The 22,125-nt window shown below is 44.5% G+C and overlaps 1 protein-coding gene and 1 pseudogene across 1 annotated transcript in view; both read left to right on the top strand.

The window, feature by feature from the left end:
* Positions 1-22,125, top strand: part of CALN1 (calneuron 1) — a 270,634-nt gene that overhangs the window by 112,589 nt on the left and 135,920 nt on the right. The window lies entirely within an intron of this gene.
* LOC125928671 (uncharacterized) lies at positions 14,893-14,962 on the top strand (annotated as a pseudogene).

The raw sequence follows: 22,125 nt of genomic DNA on the forward strand, positions 1-22,125 counted from the left end.
TATATATGTATATATGTATATATGTATATATATGTATATACGTATGTATATAATGTAATTATATATAATGTAATTATATAATTATATATATATAAATTATATTATATATATAAATATATATATAATTATTTAAAAATATAATTATATATAATATAATTACATACTACAATTTCTTTATCCGCTCGTCCAAGAATGGACCCTCAGGTTGCTTGCATGTCTTGGCTGTTGTAAACAATGGTGCAGGAAACGTGGGGGCGAAGGTGTCTCTTTGAGCTAGCATTTCAGCTGCACCCTTTTCAATGACCTAGAACACAGATGCCACCGACCAGAGGGGTCAATGTCAGACGGGTGGCAGAAGAGGTGAAAACATGGCCCAAACTCCCTACTTAACGTGTCCCTCCGCTGTGGTGCTCTCTCTGGGCCTCCTTATTTGGGGTGGGTCTGCCCAGAAAAGCACATCTCTATGTGCACGGCGGTCTTCTTTCTGCTGAGACGACACTGAGCCAGAGACTGATTGGATTCCATGGAAGGCCCAGCGGACGTGAAGCCCCAGCGTGGATTCCTGGCTGGAGGACAGGACCTCCCTCCCCCGGACGGAAGGTTAATGGGAACGGACACCAGCATCTCTCAGGAGTTTTGGTCCCAGCTCCCAGAAGTGCTGCCCGAGTGGAGCCTGTGCTGGCTTCCAACCTAATTGCTAATCTGAGCGGAACTGGCCCCGTCCAGGCAGGGGCTGCAGAGCTGCAAGCAGAGCTGGGACCAGGTTGTGACCCCCACCCCTCCCCCCACCCCCCACGGCATGCAGGGAAAGTTCCTTCCAGCTGACAGCAGGGCCGGGGAAAGAACATCTGCTCCGACATTTGCCAAGTCACAGCTGTCTCTGCTGATGGCTTATTCCTTAGAACTTGCTGGTATCTGCCCACTCATTCTTGCCAGCTCATCCAGGTCACAGGGTATCTCACGTCACTGTTGTCCACCAAATTCTGTCCTAGAGCCTTTTAGGGATGGGACGATGAGGTAGATTGGTAGCAGAAGAAGACACCCCAAGAAATCAGTGGAGCCAGTGCCCCAGAGCCTGGAAGAACTGGCCATTCCTTCCTTCCCAAGAGCTGAGAATATAGCCCTGGTTGCTGTGATTTCTTTACTGCAAGGATGCTCTAAATCAATAAAGGCGATCATTGTATTTACTGCCTATGTGGCTGAACTGCATCCATTCAGGCTACGTAGGCAAGGTCAGCCTGAATTAGTTAGAGATATCTCATTACGTAGGCATTTTCAGGGTATGGCGTTTTATCATGGTATTTCACCGGATTTTTGTGTATCTAGGTAATTGGAATTAGCTGCTACTTCTAAAAAGTGTTTTTAAATGGAAGCTCTGAGACACATTGATAATTAGCATCCTTTTATACCCTCAATTAAACTGCCAAAGTGCCTAGCAGTTTTCTTTCTTCTTAAGTTACTTAAATACAGCCATGTAATTTTATTTACCCGATTTGTTTGCTCAGGCGGTCCCTCTTCAATGACAGTGAAAAGGAAGACTTAGGCTGTACTCCCATCAGATCATCAGACATTGTAAAAATTTGCCACGTCCAAAATTCTTAACGAGGGTTTATAGCATATAAATGCATCTTTGGTTTCAAAAGCCTACATCTTGAAAAAGGAAAAGACACATTTCTTTTTTTTTTTTTTTTATTTTGTAAAATGTTTAGTCTTTTTTTTTTTAATTTTTTTTTAACGTTTTTATTTATTTTTGAGACAGAGAGAGACAGAGCATGAACAGGGGAGGGGCAGAGAGAGAGGGAGACACAGAATCTGAAACAGGCTCCAGGCTCTGAGCTGTCAGCACAGAGCCCAACGCGGGGCTCGAACTCACGGACCGTGAGATCATGACCTGAGCCGAAGTCGGACGCTTAGCCGACCAAGCCACCCAGGCGCCCCTGTTTAGTCATTTTTGAGAGAGAACACAAACGGGAGAGGGGCAGAGAGAGAGGAAGACACAGAATCTGAAGCAGGCTCCAGGTTCCAAGCTGTCAGCACAGAGCCCGACTCGGGGCTCAGACTCAGGAGCTGTGAGATCATGACCTGAGCCGAAGTCGGACGCTCAACCCACAGAGGCCCCCGGGCACCCGAAGCAAAAAGACACATTTCTGTTCAAACCACGCAGTGAGTCTGCTATATACTGGCTCACAGACCCATATCTACTAGTTTATCCATTTTTTTTCTGTGGTACACACAGCAGAAACAGTAAACTCTTGAAGCAGAATTCAATTTTCAGGAAATGCCTCTGTTAAGCCGTGCAGGGTGGTTTTTTCAAAAGCACATCGAGCACCTACTTGTGCTGGGTGCTATGAGACCACCAAGCGTCCGCTCTCAAAGGACCCCCCGCCACCCACTTTGGGGATGGTGTGAGGGGTTCGAAAGGCAAGCATGGTTGTGACCTGCTGGACATCTCCTGGGGCTCAGTGCCGGTGGCACGGTTGGTCTTTTTTAGAGCTGGCATCAGATGACTGTTCTGAGCTGCAAAATCTGGGGAACGAACAAGAGATCAGAAGAGACCACACTCTGGCCACGTGCTTTGCCGGTCTGCAGACCAGCGTCTCCTGACTGCAGTCGAGACAGCCAATGACGCTTGGTTGCCTTACAGGAATCAAATTAGGGGAGTATAAACTGCCAAGCACACGTGCCAGTGAAGCTTGAAATCCAAAGCTGTAGAGTCATCAAGCTGTAGAGTCATTAAAATCTGTTAAATTCCCTAAGTTGGAAATTGATGGCTCCCCCCCTGCACACCTTCTAAATCTCGTCCGACAGCTTTGTCTGACATCATTTATCACTCATGACAAAATACTAACAGAGAAGTGGACACGCCTTTGACCAAATTATCACATTTTGGTTCTGGTTTTTTTTTTTTTTTTTTTTTTTTTTTTCCTGCATGTGTAGAGGTGCCTGAACTTCCTCCCAGCAGACATAAATAGACGAGAAGGTAAAAATGTTCTCCTTTCAGATATCAACCAACACGATTTAAAAAAAAACAAACCCAAACCTTCCATATAATGACCCCCCCCCCCCCCCGGAGGCCACATCACTTGAGGTCTGGTGGGCAAACCATTTTGAAGCCAAATACACACAAAATTGGTTTTCCTCTAGGCACGCAACAGAATGCAAACTCACTACCGAGACGTACCCTGGGAAGTTCAAAACCAGCTGAAGGTCAGTGTTAAGCATGGGACCTGTATATCCATGGAAGCCTGAAGGTTTCAGAGAGGCAAGAAAATTCCAGTATTTCAGAGTCCAGGTGTGTGGAAGCCGTTCTGTGTCCATCTGTTGGATTCACTTGTGGGCACATTTCACCAATTTTTAGTTAGATTGAACTTAGCTTAACCACTCAGAACCTGCTTCTATACCTGTCCAATGGGGATAATGATACGATACCACTTCCTGAGAGAAATCAGCCCATTTCTCTCCCCCCCAGCCTTTGGCAACCCCCCACCTACTCTATGAGTTCATCTTTCTTAGATTTCACATAATAGTGAGATCATACAGTATTTGTCTTTCTCTGCCTGACTTATTTCCCTTACCATGATGCCCAGCACATTCATCCGTGTTGTTGAAAATGGCAAGATTTCCTTCTTCTCTATGACTGAAAAATATTCCAGTGTATGTTTTCTTTCCCTGTACCTCCACTGAGAGATGCGTAGGTCATTGCTGTGTCTTGGCAACCATGAACAATAGCAGTGAACATGGAGGTACAGAGACTCCTCGAGAGAGTGGTTTTATTTCCTTTGGGTAGATACCCAGAAGTGGAATTTTTAATGGTAGTTCGGCTTTTGATTTTTTGAGGAACCTCCATACTGTTTTCCATAGTGGCTGCACTGACATTCCCACCCACAGGGCTCCCTTTTTTCTGCATCCTCCCCAGCTCTTGCGATCTCTTGTCTTTTTGGTAATACCCATTCTAACACACATGTGATGATGTCTCATTGTGGTTTTGACCGGCATTTCCTGATGATTAGCAACGTAGGGTAACTTTTCATGCACCTGTTGGCCATTTGTATGTCTTCTTGGGAAAAACTGTCTCCTCGGGTCCTTTGTTTTTGATCTGTTTCTACTGTACCTCCCACTAAACCTGCTCATTATTCCCCCATCTTCCGGTCTTCTTTTGTAGCAACTTGTCTGTAATTCCCTGTCCTACCACCTTATTGCTTCTCCCCTCTCTCCCTCAGTTCCTGGTTTGTTTATTACACCTACAATGCCCTCAGGGTGTTTCTCACCAGTTACTTCTGTCTATTGGGAATTCTGGGTGAACTGACACATGACACAGCCTTGGAACTTAGGCGTTCAAGCCAGCCTGAAATGAGCTCTCAATTGTGCAGAACCAATTACCCCCGGGTCCCTCATACTGATGGAAGTGAGTTTTAAATCGTAGGTCTGGCTGCTTAGCAAAGATTGGACTTCGTCAAATGGGAGAATGCCCGGGTGATGCTGGGTTGAGCTCTTCCGTGACTAAGGAGCACTTCTCCTTCTCTGCTTTTTATTGAAAATGTCATGAGCTTTATTGCCTAAGTGTTAAAGCACAAGGACAAAGTGGGAAATTACTTTAACTTCCATTCAGAGTGCTACATTGCGTGTCTATTTCCAGAGGGCACGGAAGTTCAGCTTGCCTTGCAAGAAAAGGGTGTATTTTGCAAGTAAGAGTCCTTAAAACTCTAGTAACAATTTTGTGTTTGATTTTGCAAGGGCCGGATCCCAGAATAGCCTTAAGAATGTTTACTTGCTACAACCTTTTTATTTGTAACACATTGGGATTATAATACAATTCAATATAATAAATCATAATGATAAGTAAAAAAAAATAATGGTGTTTGCTTGGTCAAAACCAGTTTGTTTCATATTGGAAGGACACTATTTTCTAATAGAATCAAATAACTATTAAATCTTGGGATCAGTAGGGAGCAACAATTTATCTAAATGGATCTGTGTATGAGATCCCAACCAAATGATTATCTAACCTGTTTGGTGTTACCTATTGCCAGGAACTCTTTTTCCTTAGATTCCTTAGATTTCCTTAGATTTCACATAATAGTGAGATCTATTATGAGATAGATTAGTGAGATCTAATTATCTCCAGATAATATATCGCATCTTTGCTGTGCTCGGTTAGAAATCTATTCTTTATATTATGCCCCAGTTGGTCCTGGGATAGCCTACACCCCTTGATCCCACTCCTGATCCAATAGAATTAATTCACTTCTCTTCTGCCTGAGAAGCTGTAAACTATTTGAAGGCAGCTTGCACATTTGCCCTGCCTTTTCGCTTCTCCAAAATAAACTTCCCTGGTCCTCTCTTTGCTACATAACATCCTATTGACTTTGTCCCTATAATGCTATGTTTGACCCTCATTCCTTACAAATGGAAGCACCCAAAAGCGAATAAGACAAATTTAGGTATTACACGATAGTATGCTTTAACGAGTTAGGATTTTATGGCGTGCACTTTTATTAATGCATATCAGGAGGAAACACTTCTGTGACTTACTACCTGTCCTATGATGTATTTATTTGACTGTACTGTACCTTGATGAAAAAAATATTTAGTCTCCAAAAAATACATAGATGACATTAAGATAGAAGAATTTGTTAGGAAGAAATCGGGTCAAGAGGAAGAAGAAATCAAATGATGTCAAGGGTAAGATTCATACCCAATACATGGGTGTTCTCAGCTCCCTGCCTTCACAGCTGAGGCAAGGAGGTAACTAATCAGTTGTGATTCCCGGTCTCCAAAAGATAACAGCAACCCCCGTACTCAAGAGAAATACAACCGTTTTGGGTATTGAGACATTTCTTCTGTGGCTCCATGTGAAAAGGACATTGGGTGGAATATTTAGATACGTAATTTCCAAAATGCCTTTTAGATGTACAGTTCCATCAATTTTGATAAGCTTATACACTCGTGTAACCACCACCAACAAGAAAGATATAAAATACTTCTTTTTTTTTTTAATGTTTATTTATTTTTGAGACAGAGAGAGACAGAGCATGAATGGGGGAGGGGCAGAGAGAGAGGGAGACACAGAATCGGAAGCAGGCTCCAGGCTCTGAACCATCAGCCCAGAGCCTGACGCGGGGCTCGAACTCACGAACCATGAGATCGTGACCTGAGCTGAAGTCGGACGCTCAACCGACTGAACCACCCAGGCGCCCCAGAGAAAGATATAAAATACTTCTATCACCCCTCAAATTTCTCGTGCCCCTTTGGACTTGGTTCCCCTAGCCCCAGCCCCTAGCAACTACTGATCTGATCTTACTGCCTACAGTAATGTAGAAATATGACATTTCTATAACATCCTGTAGTCATATAAGACATAACCTTTTCATCTTTCAAGCTGCAGAATACTTGAGAGGTTCATCTGTGTTGCATCTGTCCACAGTCTGTTCCTGTTGATTGCCTAGTAATCCTCCAGTGCCCTACTCTAGCTTGTGCCCAGTTTGTTTATCCCTTCACCAATTAGTGGACATTTGGGTTATTTCCAGTCTGAAGTGTGTCTTAGGCCATTTGGGCCTGCTATCACAAAATACGGTAGCCTGGGGGGGGCTTATCCATAACGGGAGTCTATCGTTCACAATCCTGGAGGTTGGGCGGTCCAAGATCAGGCAGCAGAATTGCTGGTCCAAGAATTGTTGGTCCAAGAACCAACCAGCAGAATTGGTTCTGGTAGGGCCTGCTTCCTGGTTCACAGACAGCCATGTGTTCTCACATGGCGGAAGGAACAAGAGAGCTCCCTCCCCGAGATCTCTTTTATAGGGGCACTAGGCCCATTCGCAAGGATTCAGTCTTCATGACCTAAGCACTTCCCAAAGACCCCACCTCCTAAGACCACCAACTTGAGGGTTAGGATTTCAACATAGGGATTTGGGGGTGGGGTGGGGCACACGCATTCAGTCCAGTGCAGAGTGATGATGAATGCGGTTGCTGTAAACACTCATGTACAAGTCTTCGTGTGGATGTATGTCTTCATTTTTCTTGCGTAGATACCTAGGTAGGGTGCTGGGTCATGTGGTGGGTGTATGTTTTCCAAGGTGGTTGCGCCCTTTTTAATTCCCACTAGCAATGTCTGAGCGTTTCAGTTGCTCTACATTCTTGCCAACATTTGACATTCTCGCCTTTTTTATTCCTGGTTAATTTTAGACACTCTAGTAGGTTTCTGGCGGTAACTTATCATGACTTTTATTAGCCTTCTTTCCACTTGCTTGATGTTCTGTAGCGATATTTACGGTTGTATCAGTTGCCCATCTTTCACTGTTTTGACTGTTTCCTTATCGTTGAGTTGGAGAGTTCTTTATATATTCTGCACACAAGTTTTTTTTTTTTTTAAACAGGTATTTGTTTTGTAAATATTTTTTTTTAATTTTTTTTTTAACATTTATTTATTTTTGAGACAGAGAGAGACAGAGCATGAACGGGGGAGGGTCAGAGAGAGAGGGAGACACAGAATCCGAAACAGGCTCCAGGCTCTGAGCGGTCAGCACAGAGCCCGACGCGGGGCTCGAACTCACGGACCGCGAGATCATGACCTGAGCCGAAGTCGGACGCTCAACCGACTGAGCCACCCAGGCGCCCCTGTTTTGTAACTATTTATGCCTGATGATGGTTTGTGTTTTCATTGCCTTAACAGTGCTTTTTGAAAAAAGAAGTCTTCCATTTTTGTGAAGTCCAGTTTGTCATATTCGTCTTATGATTCATGTTTTATGTGTTCTACCTAGAAATCTTTGCTTAACTCAGGGGGGGCCTCCTGCGTTTTCTTCTATATGTTTTTCTCATTTTAGGTTTAATATTTTGATTGTATCAGTTTTGAACAGTTTATCCATTGCATTATTGGAATAGACATGTGAATCCATTAAAAAGAGAATTGTTCTTTTTTTAAAAATCCAAGCTAGTTAACATATAGCGTAGTATTGGTTTCAGGGGTAGAATTTAGTGATTCATCGCTTACATATAACACCCAGTGCCCATCCCAACAAGTGCCCTTCTTAATGCCCATCACTCATCTAGCCCATCCCCCCACCCACCTCCCCTCCAGCAGCCCTCAGTTTGTTCTCTGTATTTAAGAGTTCAAAGAGATTGTTCTTAAACAGTTCTTAATAAAGGTCAAATGACGTTTTGTTAAAGAACATATCCAGAAACAGCATCTGTTGGGGAAGCTGAACCAAGGACATATCTCAGTTGTTCTGATAGAATACAGTGGTAGGTTATATGCATTTGGTGTTTGTTAATTGTTTCTTTTTTTTAATTTTTACTTATTTTTTAAATTCAAGTGTAATTAACATATAGTGCCACACTAGGTTCAGATGTACAATATAACAATTCAACCGCTCCACACAACACTCGGGGCTCATCATGATAAGTGTATTCTTAAAATTTTTTTTTAACGTTTATTTATTTTCGAGACAGAGACAGAGCATGAGTGGGGGAGGGGCAGAGAGACGGAGACACAGAATCCGAAGCAGGCTCCAGGCTCTGAGCCGTCAGCACAGAGCCTGACGCAGGGCTTGAACTCATGAACCGTGAGATCATGACCTGAGCCAAAGTCAGATGCTTAACCGACTCAGCCACCCAGGCGCCTGACATCATGATAAGTGTATTCTTTTTCTTTTTAATTTTTTTTAATGTTTTTATTTATTTTTGAGACAGAGAGAGACAGAGCATGAGCAGGGAAGGGGCAGAGAGAGAGGGAGACACAGAATCGGAAGCAGGCTCCAGGCTCTGAGCCGTCAGCCCAGAGCTCGATATGGAGCTCGAACTCACAGACTGTGAGATCATGACCTGAGCCGAAGTCGGACGCTCAACTGACTGAGCCACCCAGGCGCCCCAATGATAAGTGTATTCTTAATCCCCCTCACCTGTTTCACCCAACCCCCTCCACCGCCACCAACTTCCTGTCTGGCAACCCCCAGTTTGTTCTCCATATTTAAGAGTCTCGTCTTTTGTCTCTTTTTTTCTTTGTTAGTTTATTGTTTCTTTTAAATATATATACTTTTTTAATGTTTATTTTTGGTAAGAGCCCAAGTAGGGGAAGGCAGAGAGAGGGGGACAGAGGATCTGAAGCAGACTTTGAACTCACGAACCCTAAGATCATCACCTGAGCCAAAGTCATTTGCCCAACTGACTGACCCCACCTAGGTGCCCCATAGTTTATTGTTTCTTAACATTAACTCTGAAACCCTCCTTTCTTGAATGGGTCCGATGCCTGGTAAAGATACTCCTGACTCAGGTCAGTAAAATCATATCTGCAAATGGGAGGAATTTTTTAGTATTGTTTTACAGAAGGTTGGAGGAAAAGAGCGCGCACAAATGATTAAGCTTTTCCAAAAGTCGTATCTAAGCAATTAAAGGCACACTTAAAAAAAACGTGAGCCAGAAGGCATTTCTGTTCTTCCCTGAATCTTCAAAAACTATTTCTACTAACTTACACCCCAGTGGTATTTTTAAGGTGCTGATTCTGTGTTCAACCCAAATCAATAAAACCATCTGATCCCCTACAGATTACTCCCCGCGCTAATGCATTAGCCAATATTGGAAGCACGGTATCTAAAGACCACCTCATGTAGAATATTGTCTGAGACGCTCAGACTTGTAATGTATACAGAGGAAAACAGGCATACACTTTGAATGCGATGCTCCATAAATTAAATATATTTATGCTTTGGAAGGGAATTAAGAGTTATCCTTTTGTAAATGATATTAATGGTCACAAGATAAAACTAGATAAGGTCATATCCATGGAAACACTTTGTTTTTGGGGGGTACCTTTTCATCCATTTCACACACCCTCCCCACCCCTGCCGATCTGTTCTGTGTATCTATGAGTTTGGGGTTCTTTGAGATTCACATACAAGTGCGATCATACAGTATTTGTTTTTGTCTGATGGAAACACTTTTCAGTTGGCTAGGAGCTAGACTGTAAGCTCAGTGTGACTAGGGTCCACATCTTTCTTGTTCATGCTTATATCCTCGGTTTCTAGCTCAGGGCCTATAACATAGGGAGGATGAAAGGCAGGGAGGGAGGGAGGGAAGAATGAGTAAATATTTCCTCTACTCAGTTCGAAAGTTGCTTGGGCAATCTGTAAGTATTTAATGATATTAAGTGGGCATATGCCCAGAAATCCCAGGCTGGGTGTTCTTTCTAGGGACATTCTCATACAGGACTGTAGAAGGGCATGTAGGAGGATGCTTATTATGATCTGTTTGTGGTACTGAGTTGGAGGTAGCCTAGGTGTCCCTCCCTAGGGGAATGGGTGCGTGTGAACAGTATGAAATACTTTGCAACAATCCAGATGTGCACCTATAACAATGTGGGTAAATCATAAAAATGGATTCTTCAGTCAACAAAGAAACACAATGAGATTCATAGCATGATACATTTATGCAGTCTAAAACACATGGACAGTTGAATGGATTCTGGAGCCAGAACTCATGGGTCCAAATCCCAGGTTCCACTACTTACTGTTTGTTGTAGCAAGCTACTTCGTTTTTTGGTGCCTCAGTTTTCCCATTTGTAAAACAGTGACACCTCATTGCACCGTTACTCAGATCAGATGAGTTGATGTATGCAAAACATTTAGAACATATGGTAAGTGCTCCAAGAGTATTGTCTATCATAACTATTATTGCAAAAGAACCTGCCTAAAGACATGTATCAAATACCTTAGAGTGGGTGACAAAGAGGAGAAAGGAAAAAGAGTGGGATTTAGAGATGAAGAAGGGAGGCAGAAAAAAAAGGCAGCGGGTGGGAAAGTTGCTTAGAGCTTACTGTTGGGGCAGGGGACCTTCATTTGTGACACGGGGGAGAGTAAACTTTCCCGGTTTCCCTGGTATCTGAGATTCCAAAACTTCAATACCACTTTCGAATCCTGGATACCTGTGTCTACACCTGTCCTCATTATAGTATTTGAGAATCAAACTTAGATTCCTGAATAAGAATTTATTGTACCTGAATCTTTCACAGTTACTAGCATTTTGAGTAAGTATTGAATTGACGGGAGTTCTGCTGATCTCTTCTGATTTCACTTTCCCTTACCACTTCGTTACTCTCATCAGGATTTGCTTTATTTCTTTATGTTAATTGTTTCTTTTTTCTTTTTCTTTTTCTTTTCTTTTTTTTTTTTTTTTTGCTCTGGCAGTCTCTGACAAATCAAGCATGAGAAGGGAGAGACCCACGTCTGCTGTGGCAGGCTATAGATAAAACTGGTTTTTGTTTTAAGTTTATTTATTTATTTTGAAAGAAAGGAAGAGAGAGCATGCGTGCATGAGCCAGGGAGGAGCAGAGAGAGAGGGGAGGGAGAGAGAATCCCGAGCAGGCTCAATGTGGGGCTCGATCCTACAACCGTGAGATTGTGACCTGAGCCGAAATCAAGAGTCGGAGGCTTAACTGACTGAGCCACCCAAGCGCCCCAGTAAAACTGTCTTTAAGTGTTTAGCACCGCAGCCTCACCATGGTAAAGGGTTCAAAGGAGGGGACGTATTCAGTCTTCTTGTTGTCCAAGAACATCCATCTGGACGTTGGGCCCAAGCACAGAGGGGCCAAATATGCCTTGGTCTTGGGCAGCTGTTCCCCAACCTAGAAGCGGTGTTGGTAGTGAGGTGTGTTACACGTAATTTGCTTCTACTAACATTAGTTTTTTGTGCATATGAGTGGATTCGAGTTGTTCCAATCATAATTTCCCTCCTTATCACTTGCACTGTGTATTAGAATTTCATGAAGAAACAGAATGCACCCAGATACAAATGAGGAGGCGTTAATGAAGAGACTGTTTACACAGTGTAGGCAGGTTAAAGGAACAAACAAGAGATTGTGAGGCTCCCCGAGGGTCACACAGATGGAAGGTGTTCCCACTCACCTATCAGAAGGTGAACGGGGAAGAAATACCCTGACCTCTCTCTTCTGCTGCCCTCAGATTTCCTGCCATTGTCTCCCATTGGCCTAACTCAACTGGAAGCCAGTTGCAAGGTTGTCTAGGAGATGTACCCCACAGGTGTCGGCTTCCCTGGGCATGGGATAGAGAGGGGGAAGAGAATGGATTGGGGGATGGCAAATGGAGAACTGTCAGAATACCTTTCAATCTTTTTCTTTCTTTCTTTCTTTCTTTCTTTCTTTCTTTCTTTCTCTTTCTTTCTTTTCTTTCTTTCTTTCCTTCCTTCCTTCCTTCCTTCCTTCTTTCTTTCTTTTCTTTCTTTCTTTCTTTCCTTTCCTTTTATTTCGCTTTCTTTCTTTCTTTCTTTCCTTTCTTCCTTCCTTCCTTCTTTCTTTTCTTGCTTTCTTTCCTTCCTTCCTTCCTTCCTTCTTTCTTTCTTTTCTTTCTTTCTTTCTTTCTTTCTTTCTTTCCTTTCCTTTTCTTTCCTTCTCTTTCTTTCTTTCTTTAACAAGGAGAGAAATTTGGGAATTTTATTTAACAGCACCCATGGGAGTATGGTACAAATGTAAACATAATCTGCTAAGTATCTTATGCCAGAAAAGAGATTGCAAAATTACCGGTCTATGAGGCTGATTCCCAGGGTAGAACTATAGGTAACATTTTCCTCACATGTATTTCATACGCTATCATGGAGCACAACTCAGTTCTATTTATAAATATATTTGGTAGGCAAATTTCTCTTAACATTTAAATATCTGTCTTTAAAAGAGAGATCCCCAGGGAATGTAAGCTCCATATCCAATTCTTTGTCTTCTACGCCATTGTATACCCAGCGTCTCGCACAGAGCCTCCTGGCTCATTGTGAATGAATGAATGGAAAGTGATGCTGATGCACCTTAAATGGTCTAGGTACAGATTCATTGGATCCACCTCCAATTCAGGGATAATGATAGTGACTTGGCCGATTGTGTCAAATTCTTTGAAAATAAATGATCTTAATGTCAGCACCAGATAGTCATGTAGGGACTTGCACCCTGATGGTCAAGTGGAGGGTTGTAACTAAGGCGCACCACATTCAGTTTGCCAAGGAATGGAAAGGAATCAGGACTAGAAATAGGCGCTGGTCCTATGAGCCATGGAGTTTGACCATGGTCCTCTTGTGCTGATAGAGATGGAGGTGGGATGGCATTTGTTTCTTGCCTTTGCTGTAAGTATTCACTGCCCATCCCCCTCACCCTCCAAAAGTCAGAAATGTAAAAAGTCAAAAGCCTATGATATACAGAGATGTCCTAAACTCTAAATCTCTTTTACACATAGAATATTAAAACTTATCAGAAAAACTGGTATGCCCTTATCCTCATGTGTTGGGAAAGGATCGTTAGTCACTTGTGGTGAACATTCTGAGGATGCTACTAAATCTGATTAAAAAGGAGGAGGGCAAATCATTCAAGTTACCATTTATCCTAACTTCAGACAATGCCACAGCTTTCTACAGAGTGGGTTGCTTTAGATCGAGCAGCCATCCTCATCTTCTATGACTTATAAGCCCCCCAGAGTAGAAGCATCTGAAGGTGACCCATCTGATGGGTGACCTCATATGAAGGTCACCCATCATAGAGAAAGCCAATATGGATGGTCAGGCAACTTGTAGGGAAGTGACCTGAGGGTCTAATTTCTCAGTCAAGAAGATGCAGCGGGCAATGTCTATTTTGAGGTTGGGTGGGAAACAGAGCCTGTCTAGGTACACGGTGATGGGTCAGGTCAGCTCCAAAGGTTGAGCAGGTTGTCTCAAAGTGCCTTTAGTAGGGGACCACCGGCAGAGGATTGGAGAATCGAGACTATTGTTTTCATGGATTTGGACAATTTTCTAAGATGGGTGGGAGAGTCAAGTCCTCATGAGGAGAAGTCAAAGGGTCTTCCCTTCTCTCCAGAACTGTATATTCCAGGTATCTCTGGGACAACCAATAAGACCCCTGACAAATGGGAAGACTATCCACAGGGGTCTCGCTGAGTTGTTTTCAGATGGGTCAGGATGAGAGCAGGGTGAGAAGCCCAACTCTAAGTTCACTAATGTCGATCAGGAGGTATAGGACTCTTCCCTAGGACTGACCTCATCCCCACTCTCTGCTGCTGGCTTGTGACTCCCGACAACAGATTACCCCCAATCCAGTGATCCATGCCATGGAAACCGCTGATTATAGAATACGCAGTTCTCCATAGAAGGCCTGATATGAAAAGCTCCACTGTTCTGGTGGATTTAAGCATCATCTACATGGAAAGGATGCTTATTACCCAGGGGAAAATTAACCTGTGTATTTCCCAAGTCACAAAGATAGGCGTTTTTATTTTAATTTTTTAAATGTTTATTTATTTTGAGAAAGAGAAAGTGCGTGTGTGCAAGCAGGGGAGTGGCAGAGAGAGGGAGGGAGAGAGAGAGAGAGAGAGAGAGAGAGAGAGAGAGAGAATCCCAAGGAGGCTCCATGCTGTCAGTGCAGAGCCCGGCACAGAGCTCTCCCACCACCTGTGAGATAAGGACCTGAGCTAAAACCAAGAGTCAACGCTCAACCAACTGACTCATCCAAGACTAGGTGCTTTTAAACAAGTGTCCACGGAAAGGAGAGTGGAGCCGTGGACAGGAGCAAACTGGGGTGTAGCACCAGTGAATCGGGGGGGTCAGATGCCTTTATTGTCCCTCTGTATGGTATGGCTTCTCCACCACTTCTGTCTCATAGCCTGGCTTGGTTCCCAGGGCAAGAATGAAACAAAGCATATGGCACAAAACAGAAGGTGTAGAAACGGACCTATGTGAAGAATACGATTAGTTCCTTTATGGCAATGGAGAGACTACAATGCAGTGAAGGAAAGACGGCCTTTCCAAAGATGTCAACTGGTTACATCTGGGCCCCTATCTTATTCTATAAACAAGTATCAACTCGAGGTAAATTATAAATCTCAATGTGAAAAGTGAAAATAATAAGGCTTCTACAGCTTTGTGCACTGGCAGTACGGTAGCCAATGAGGTTTGTCCGAGGTGCAATTATTGCTAACTGAAAAACGATGAAGCTTTTAAAAAAGAAAGTGGGAGATATCTCTGTGACCTGGGGGAGGCAGAGACTTTTTAAGTAGGATACGAAAAGCACTAACCATAGAGGAAAAGATTGATGATTAGGACTATATTAAAAATGAAGTCAGGGGCGCCTGGGTGGCTCTGTCGGTTAAGCGCCGACTTTGGCTCAGGCCGTGATCTCGCATTTCGTGAGTTCAAGCCCCGCATCGGGCTCTGTGCTGACAGCTCAGAGCCTGGAGCCTGCTTCAGAGTCTGTGTCTCCCTCTCTCTCTGCTCCTTCCCCACTTGTGCTCTGTCTCTCTCTGTCTCTCAAAAATAAATAAACATTAAAAAAAATGAAGTCAATTCATGCAAAGACACCATTAAGGCAAGTAAAAAGACAAGTCACAGGTTGGGAGAACATAGTTCCATCTATCTCCAGACATGCATATGTACACAGACATACATAGAAGGACATCTCCAAAATATATAAAGAATAACTAAGAAACCAAGAAGCCAGATACAAGTGGCCCCATAGAAAAATAGGCAAAGGCTTGAAGAAGCACTTCACGAAAGAGTAGATTCAAATGACCGACAGACTTCTCGGAAGATCGTCAGTCGCCAGGTGAAGGCAAACTCAGTTCACAGCGAGAGACGTTCTGGTTCTGAGCGAGGAGAGAGCGTTCACACAATGTAACAGCTTAGTGCCCAGGGAGCAGCTCTCTGTGCACTCAGAGAAGTAAACACCAGCAGGTGGATTGGGGAGCTCAAAGTGCCACTGAACTGACAGCGACTTGCCTGTCATTCTTATTCTCTGATGTCCCCCAAGCTCAGACTCAAAGATATCCCCAAGCCCCCAAAGCGCACACGAGGGGCCGAAAGTTAAGACCCTCGGGAGAATCCTTCTTTTGTTTTGGTCTGTGGAATGGGAAACAGGCCCCTTTGGGACATAGAGAGTAGGGGACGTTTTTTTCATATGTTTTCCATCGTCTTCTGCCCCAGCACCCAAACCAGGCCCTGCTGCAGAGGACGCTGCAAAAGTGCCAGCCTCGTGGTGCCTAAGCCTTTGTGCCAGGGCCCTGGGAGGAATCCTTGTGGTTCTTCCTGTTTCCTCAACCATCCAGCTGGTTGCATTTCCCCCTCTCTGTGTCTTCTCTGTCATTCCTTGCAGAACCAGCTGTGGAAAGTATATGGTAGAGCTTGGAAGCTAAAGCCCCACTGTTTAGCCAGAAGGCCAGGAAGGGGGGCCCTGAGCACACATGGAGGACAGACCTTGGAAAGCAAGTCCACAGAGTCATATGAACTTGTGGGCTCACTCCCAGGTTGCACACGCATAGGTCTGATTCTGAACAGCATACCAAAGGCTTTGAGGACAGATTCACAGTGTAGACAATCACCCAGGTTGTAGACTGGCCAGTGGATTGCACACACCCAGGGCACATCTGAATAGCACTGCAGAGGCTTTGCAAACTGATATTGGAACCGCAGGGAGCGAATCAGAACTTGTGGCCTTGGTATTGGGCAAAGACCTCCATGACCTTGGACTGGGGCAAAGAGTTCGTGGATATGACACCAAGAGCACAAGCCATAAAAGAAAAAAAAGGGAATTGGATCTCATCAAAAGTAAAACTTTTAGTGCAAATCAGGACCACAGTGAGATATCAACTCACACTGGTCGGATTGGCTAATATCAAAAACGACAAAACGGAGGGGAGCCGCGGTGGCTCAGTCGGTTATGCTTCTGACTCTTGGTTTCAGCTCAGGTCACGACCTCACAATTCGGGCCCTGCATTGGGCTCTGTGCTAACAGTGTGGAGCCTGCTTGGGATTCTCTTCTCCCCTCTCTCTCTGACCCTCCCCTGCTGTCTCTGTCTCAAAAATAAATAAGCATTTAAGGAAAAACAGATGAAAGATAACAAGTGTTGGTGAGACTGTGGAGAAAAGGAGCCTCAGTACACTGTTGGTAGGAATGAAACAGGAAACAGTATGGAGGTTCCTCAAAACGTTAAAAATACACCTACCACATGATCGGGCAATTCCACTTCGGGGTAATTACCTGAGAAAAATAAAAATAACAATTCTAAGAGCTTTATCACCCCCATGTTCACTATAGCATTTTTCATATACACACAAACACACACTGGAATAATATTCAGCCAAAAAAAAAAAAAAATGAAATCCTGCATTTGTGACAACATGGATGACCCTAGACAATACAATGCTGAGTGAAATAAGGCAGAGAAAGACAAATACCATATGATTCACTTCGATGTGGAATTTTGAAAACAAATGAACAAACAAAACAAAACAGGAATGGCCCCATAGATACAGAAAAGCAAGTGGTGGGTACCAGAGGAGAGGGGATTAGCGGAATATGGATGAAATAGGTGAAGGGGATTCCAGTCATAAAATTAGGAAGTCTCAAGGGTGTAAAGTACAACAGAGGGAATATAGTCAATAATATTGTAATAACTTTGTGTAGTGACAGATGGTAATTGGACTTTTCACGGGGATCGTTTCATAATGTAAAAAAAAAATCAAATCAGTAAAATGTGTACCTGGAAACTAATAGAAAATTTTATGCCAATGATACTTCCATAGAGAAAAAATTATGAAAATAAATCAAAAGCTCTTGCTTTGTAAAAAAAATTAATAAATAAATATACTGTTAAAAGGATGAAAGGGAAAGTGGAGTGGGAGAAAATATCTGTAAATTACACATCCCAAAAGGGGTTCCTATTCAGAATATACAAAGAAACTTTCAAAAATCAACAGTGAGTAAACAAACATCCCGATGCAAAAATGGGCAAAACATGTGAACAGCCACTTCACCAAAGAAGAGATGTGGATGGTGAATAAGCAGAGGGAAAAAAGATACTCGATATCATGAGTCATTAGAGGGGGATGCAGTTAAAACCACAGGGAGGTACACCTGTCAGATTGCCTAAATTAAAACAAACAGATGAAACAAAGCAATAAACACCCTGATAACACTAAATGTCAGTGAGCATTCAGAGCCATTGGAACTCTTACATGTTGCTCATGGAATGTAAAATGGCACAGCCACTTTACTGCCAAAACAGTTGGGCATTTTCAAACACAGTCGAGCATAAGATTAACATATGATCCAACACCCCCGTTCAGAATTTACCCTAGTTGAATTAGAACTCTTGGGGTGCCTGGGTGGCTCAGTCATTTGAACGTTGGACTCGATCTCGGCTCAGGTCTTGATCTTCAGGGTCATGAGTTCAAGCTCTACATTGGGCCCTGCACTGGGCGTAAAGCCTACTTCAGAGAGAGAAAGAAAGAAAGAAAGAAAGAAAGAAAGAAAGAAAGAAGAAAGAGAGAGAGAGAGGGAGGGAGGGAGGGAGGAAGAAAGAAAGAAAAGAAGGAAGGAAGAAAGAAAGAAAGAAAGAAAGAAAGAAAGAAAGAAATCTGTGCACACACACGAGTTGTGACTTGTGCATGAACATTTATAGCAGCTCTTTTCACAATTGTCCAAAACTGGAAATGGCCTACATTATCTATAAGCTGGTAAACAGATAAACTGTGGTACCATGGAAAACATGGAATATTGCTCAGCAACAAAAAAAAATGAGTAAACTATTAATATATGTAGGAATGTCAGTGAATCTCAAAGGCTTTCGACTGAATGAAAAAAGTTTGTCTTAAAAAAGATATTGTATGATTCCATTTATAGGACATTCTGGAAAAGATAGGATTATAGGAACAGCAGAGGAGTGGTTGTCAGGATTTGGGGGTGAGGGGAGGGCTTTACCACAAAGGTTTACTCAAAGCTATTTAGGGAGATGAAGGAACTTCTTGGTATCCTGATTATGGTGATGGTTATAATTGTCTCTCAGGCCTTCAGAAAAGGCCATGAGTCAATCAGGTTTACGGAACTGTGTGTAACGCCAAGAATAAAACTCACCAGAACCACGTATGTGTGTGTGCATGTGTGTGTGACAGGGCGGTAGTCGCACGGGTATATGCACTCATCCAGACTCCACACTTCGTGTCAAGTATACCTTAGTAAAGCTGGATAAAAATATCAATAAAGAAATCATAATGAAACACCACTGCGCACTTACCTACACGGTTAACGTGGAAAACGATGGCATTGTCACATGTGGGCAAGGACAAGGAGCAGCCAGAGTCCTTTCCTACCAGCGCGGGTGTGCGGTTTTTGGAAAACGGGTCGGCACTCCCTCTTAACGGCACGCCTACCGGTGCCTGAGAATCCCTCTCCCATTGCGTGCCTTACAGAGGAGAGCGCACAGAGCGCCAAGGCCCATGAGCTGCCAGTATTCAAAACAGTACCCTCCCAGCTCTAACTGGAGACCACCCAGATAGCCATCAAAAAGTGAAGACCAGGGGTGCCTGGGGGGGCTCCATCGGTTGAGCGTCCGACTTCGGCTCAGGTCATGATCTCGTGGTTCGTGAGTTCGAGCCCCCGCATCGGGCTCTGTGCTGCCGGCTCGGAGCCTGGAGCCTGCTTTGGATTCTGTGTCTCCCTCTCTCTCCGTCCCTCCCCCTGTTGTGCTCGCCCTGTGCCAAAAATGAATAAATAAACATTTTTTAAAAATAGCGAAGAGAGGCACCTGGGTGGGTCCGGTCAGTTAAACGGCCGACTCTTGATTTCGGCTCAGGTCACGGATCTCAAGGGTTCGTGAGTTCAAATCCTACATCGGGCTCCACGCTGGCAGTGAGGAGACTGCTTGGGGTTCTCTCTCTCGCCCTCTCTCTCTGCCCCTCCCCCGCTCTCTCTCTCTCTCTCTCTCTCTCTCTCTCTGAAAATAAATAAACTTAAAAAAAATTTAAAAGAAAATTTAAAAAATTAGTGAAGACTAAATGGTGGCTTGCTCATTCTCTGGAACACTATGTAGCAGTGAAGAAAGATGCACTGCAGGCAGTGCGGGTGCAGTGACAGGGACAGCAGTCAGTCCGTGCCACCTCCCCAGCCTCCCAAACACCGAATGCACCATGCCCTGTCAAAGAAACCTTTCCCGGCCTTAAAATGAAACACCTCCCCTGTTCCCTCCCCTGTTCAAATAATCCACAACAGCAGCAACACCAGAAATCCAAAGAATCCACCTGCTCATTTCCGCCTAAGTCACCCCGCTGCACAGTGCATTCAGATGTCTGCGAACTGAAGATGCTTAATCGGGGGGTGGGGGGAGCTTGTGACTGGTGAGCTGAGAAAACATCTCGGGTTTTCTGTGAGAATCCCGGTAACCGGAAGCTGAGGGCTCTGCAGTGGTGTAGGGGGCGGGGAACGTCGAGGTGTGAAAGCGGTGGCTTCTGGGGGTTTGAGCTTCTGGAGGGTGAAGTATTTCCTGCCCAGGTTCCCTCCTGCAAAAGGCTGTCTTTGTTTTCTTTCTCAGACCTTTGTGGCTTTGACCTTTCTGCTTTTATATCAGATTGCTTCATGTTTTCATCTTTCCAGAATCAATAATGTTCAATTTCTTGCAGTCAAGAAAAATTTTCGCGTTAACCATGAATCAAAGAGTCACAGGCCCACCTCCCTCCTGTCAACCTCACCAAAAAGAATAAATCAAAATTCTTGCACGGAAAATGAAAGGGGATTGTCGATCAGAGCCGAGAGTGGCTGCTAGATTCCGCCGGTGTCCAAGCCACAACTTTCGCGGCGATAAAAACAAGATGATTAATTGCACAGTCGCTTTCAGTGTCTCATTTAGCTTTCCTCACCTTCCGCCAATTCATAAAGCTCCCCGTGAAGGGAAGCGAAGGGACCAGCTCTCAAACTATGAAATATAAATGCTCACCTGGCTCACCGGATCTGCATTGCTAAGTTCAATCAAGACTTTGAGTTGGAATAACACAGAGTCATAAAATTTTCAGACACTCTTATCTGCAGTCTCTCCTGGTTGCAGTTTTCTTCCCTGCAGCATGCATACGTGCTCCAATCATCCCATCCTTCACAGGAGTTCTTTCCTGCTGTTGGCATTCCAGAGATGCGGCCCGCTCCGTCTTCCCTTCCTAGGTGGGGGGGCTTTCAGCGATACCGCCTGCTCTGGGCTCGCCTGGGACCACCCGCCCGGCTGCCACACTGCACAGTGGATTTCAGGCTTGGGCCCCCAGGCCCTCCTGAAAGATGTTGTATTTCTCACCCTCCTCCCAGGGCGGGCCGCCCGCCTATTTGGCATTAAGTATATCCTAGGGTTTGCTAGAACTTGGCTGCGGTTTAGGTGGATCTCCTGAGCCCCAAAGCATTCTGGGCCCGCTGAGCCTGGGTACCCTCAAACCCTTAGGTCCATCTTATGTACAGACCCCACATCGATTGGTTTTGTGAACCCGAAGAAACCGATGTGCCATGTTCCACGTCCCACACAGAACAGTGGGAAAGCACTCATCTTGAGGTCCGGTAGACCCGGGCCTGAACCCCAGCTGGGCCGTTTTACTGTGCAATCTCCAAATTCGCTAACTTACGCTCCTCGCTTATAAAGTGGGAGTTGTGGCCATCTCCTTGAGCATCTTGAGGCTTCACGAGCGAACATACGTCAAATGTGCATCGGCTCCTCTCTCTCCACTGCGTCATCCTATTAGGATACAAACCTTCTAGGACAACTCTCGTCCTGAAAAGAACAAATGAAACCCTGTCCACCCCCCACCCCCCGGCCACCTCCAGCTCATAACTCATTTCTCTTCTGCCCTCCGTGGGTAACCCTCCAAAGAGTAGTCTGGACTCCCTCACTGCCATTGAGTCTGTCCTCACCTTGACTCCTGAGTCCACTCTGATGGGACAGACTTCCATTCCTGCTCCTACTCTGTAATAAAGCTCCAGTCGAGGTCACTGATGACCTCCATGATAATACCTGTATATGCTGAAGTCTCCCAAATTCATACGCTCAGACACTTCTTCTGAACCCCAGACTCCTATGACACCCTCTCTTGGATGTCACCACTTTGTCATGTTCCGTCTCCAGCCCCTCGGCAAGCCTGGGCGCCAGACCGCACAGTGGATTTCAGTCTTGAGCCCCCAGGCCCTCCTGAAAGGTGTTATGTTTCTAACCCTCCTGGGGGGGGGGGGGGGGGGGGGGGGGGGGGGGGGGGGGGGCCAAAGGCCAAGTTTGGTCGCTTCCCCCCCCTCCCCCCCCCCCCCCGCCCCCCCCCACACGCGATTCCGGGGCGCCAACGCCCCGCTGAGTGGTC

The sequence above is a fragment of the Panthera uncia genome, chromosome E3 (assembly GCF_023721935.1).
Source record: "Panthera uncia isolate 11264 chromosome E3, Puncia_PCG_1.0, whole genome shotgun sequence".
Taxonomy (NCBI): Eukaryota; Metazoa; Chordata; class Mammalia; order Carnivora; family Felidae; genus Panthera; species Panthera uncia.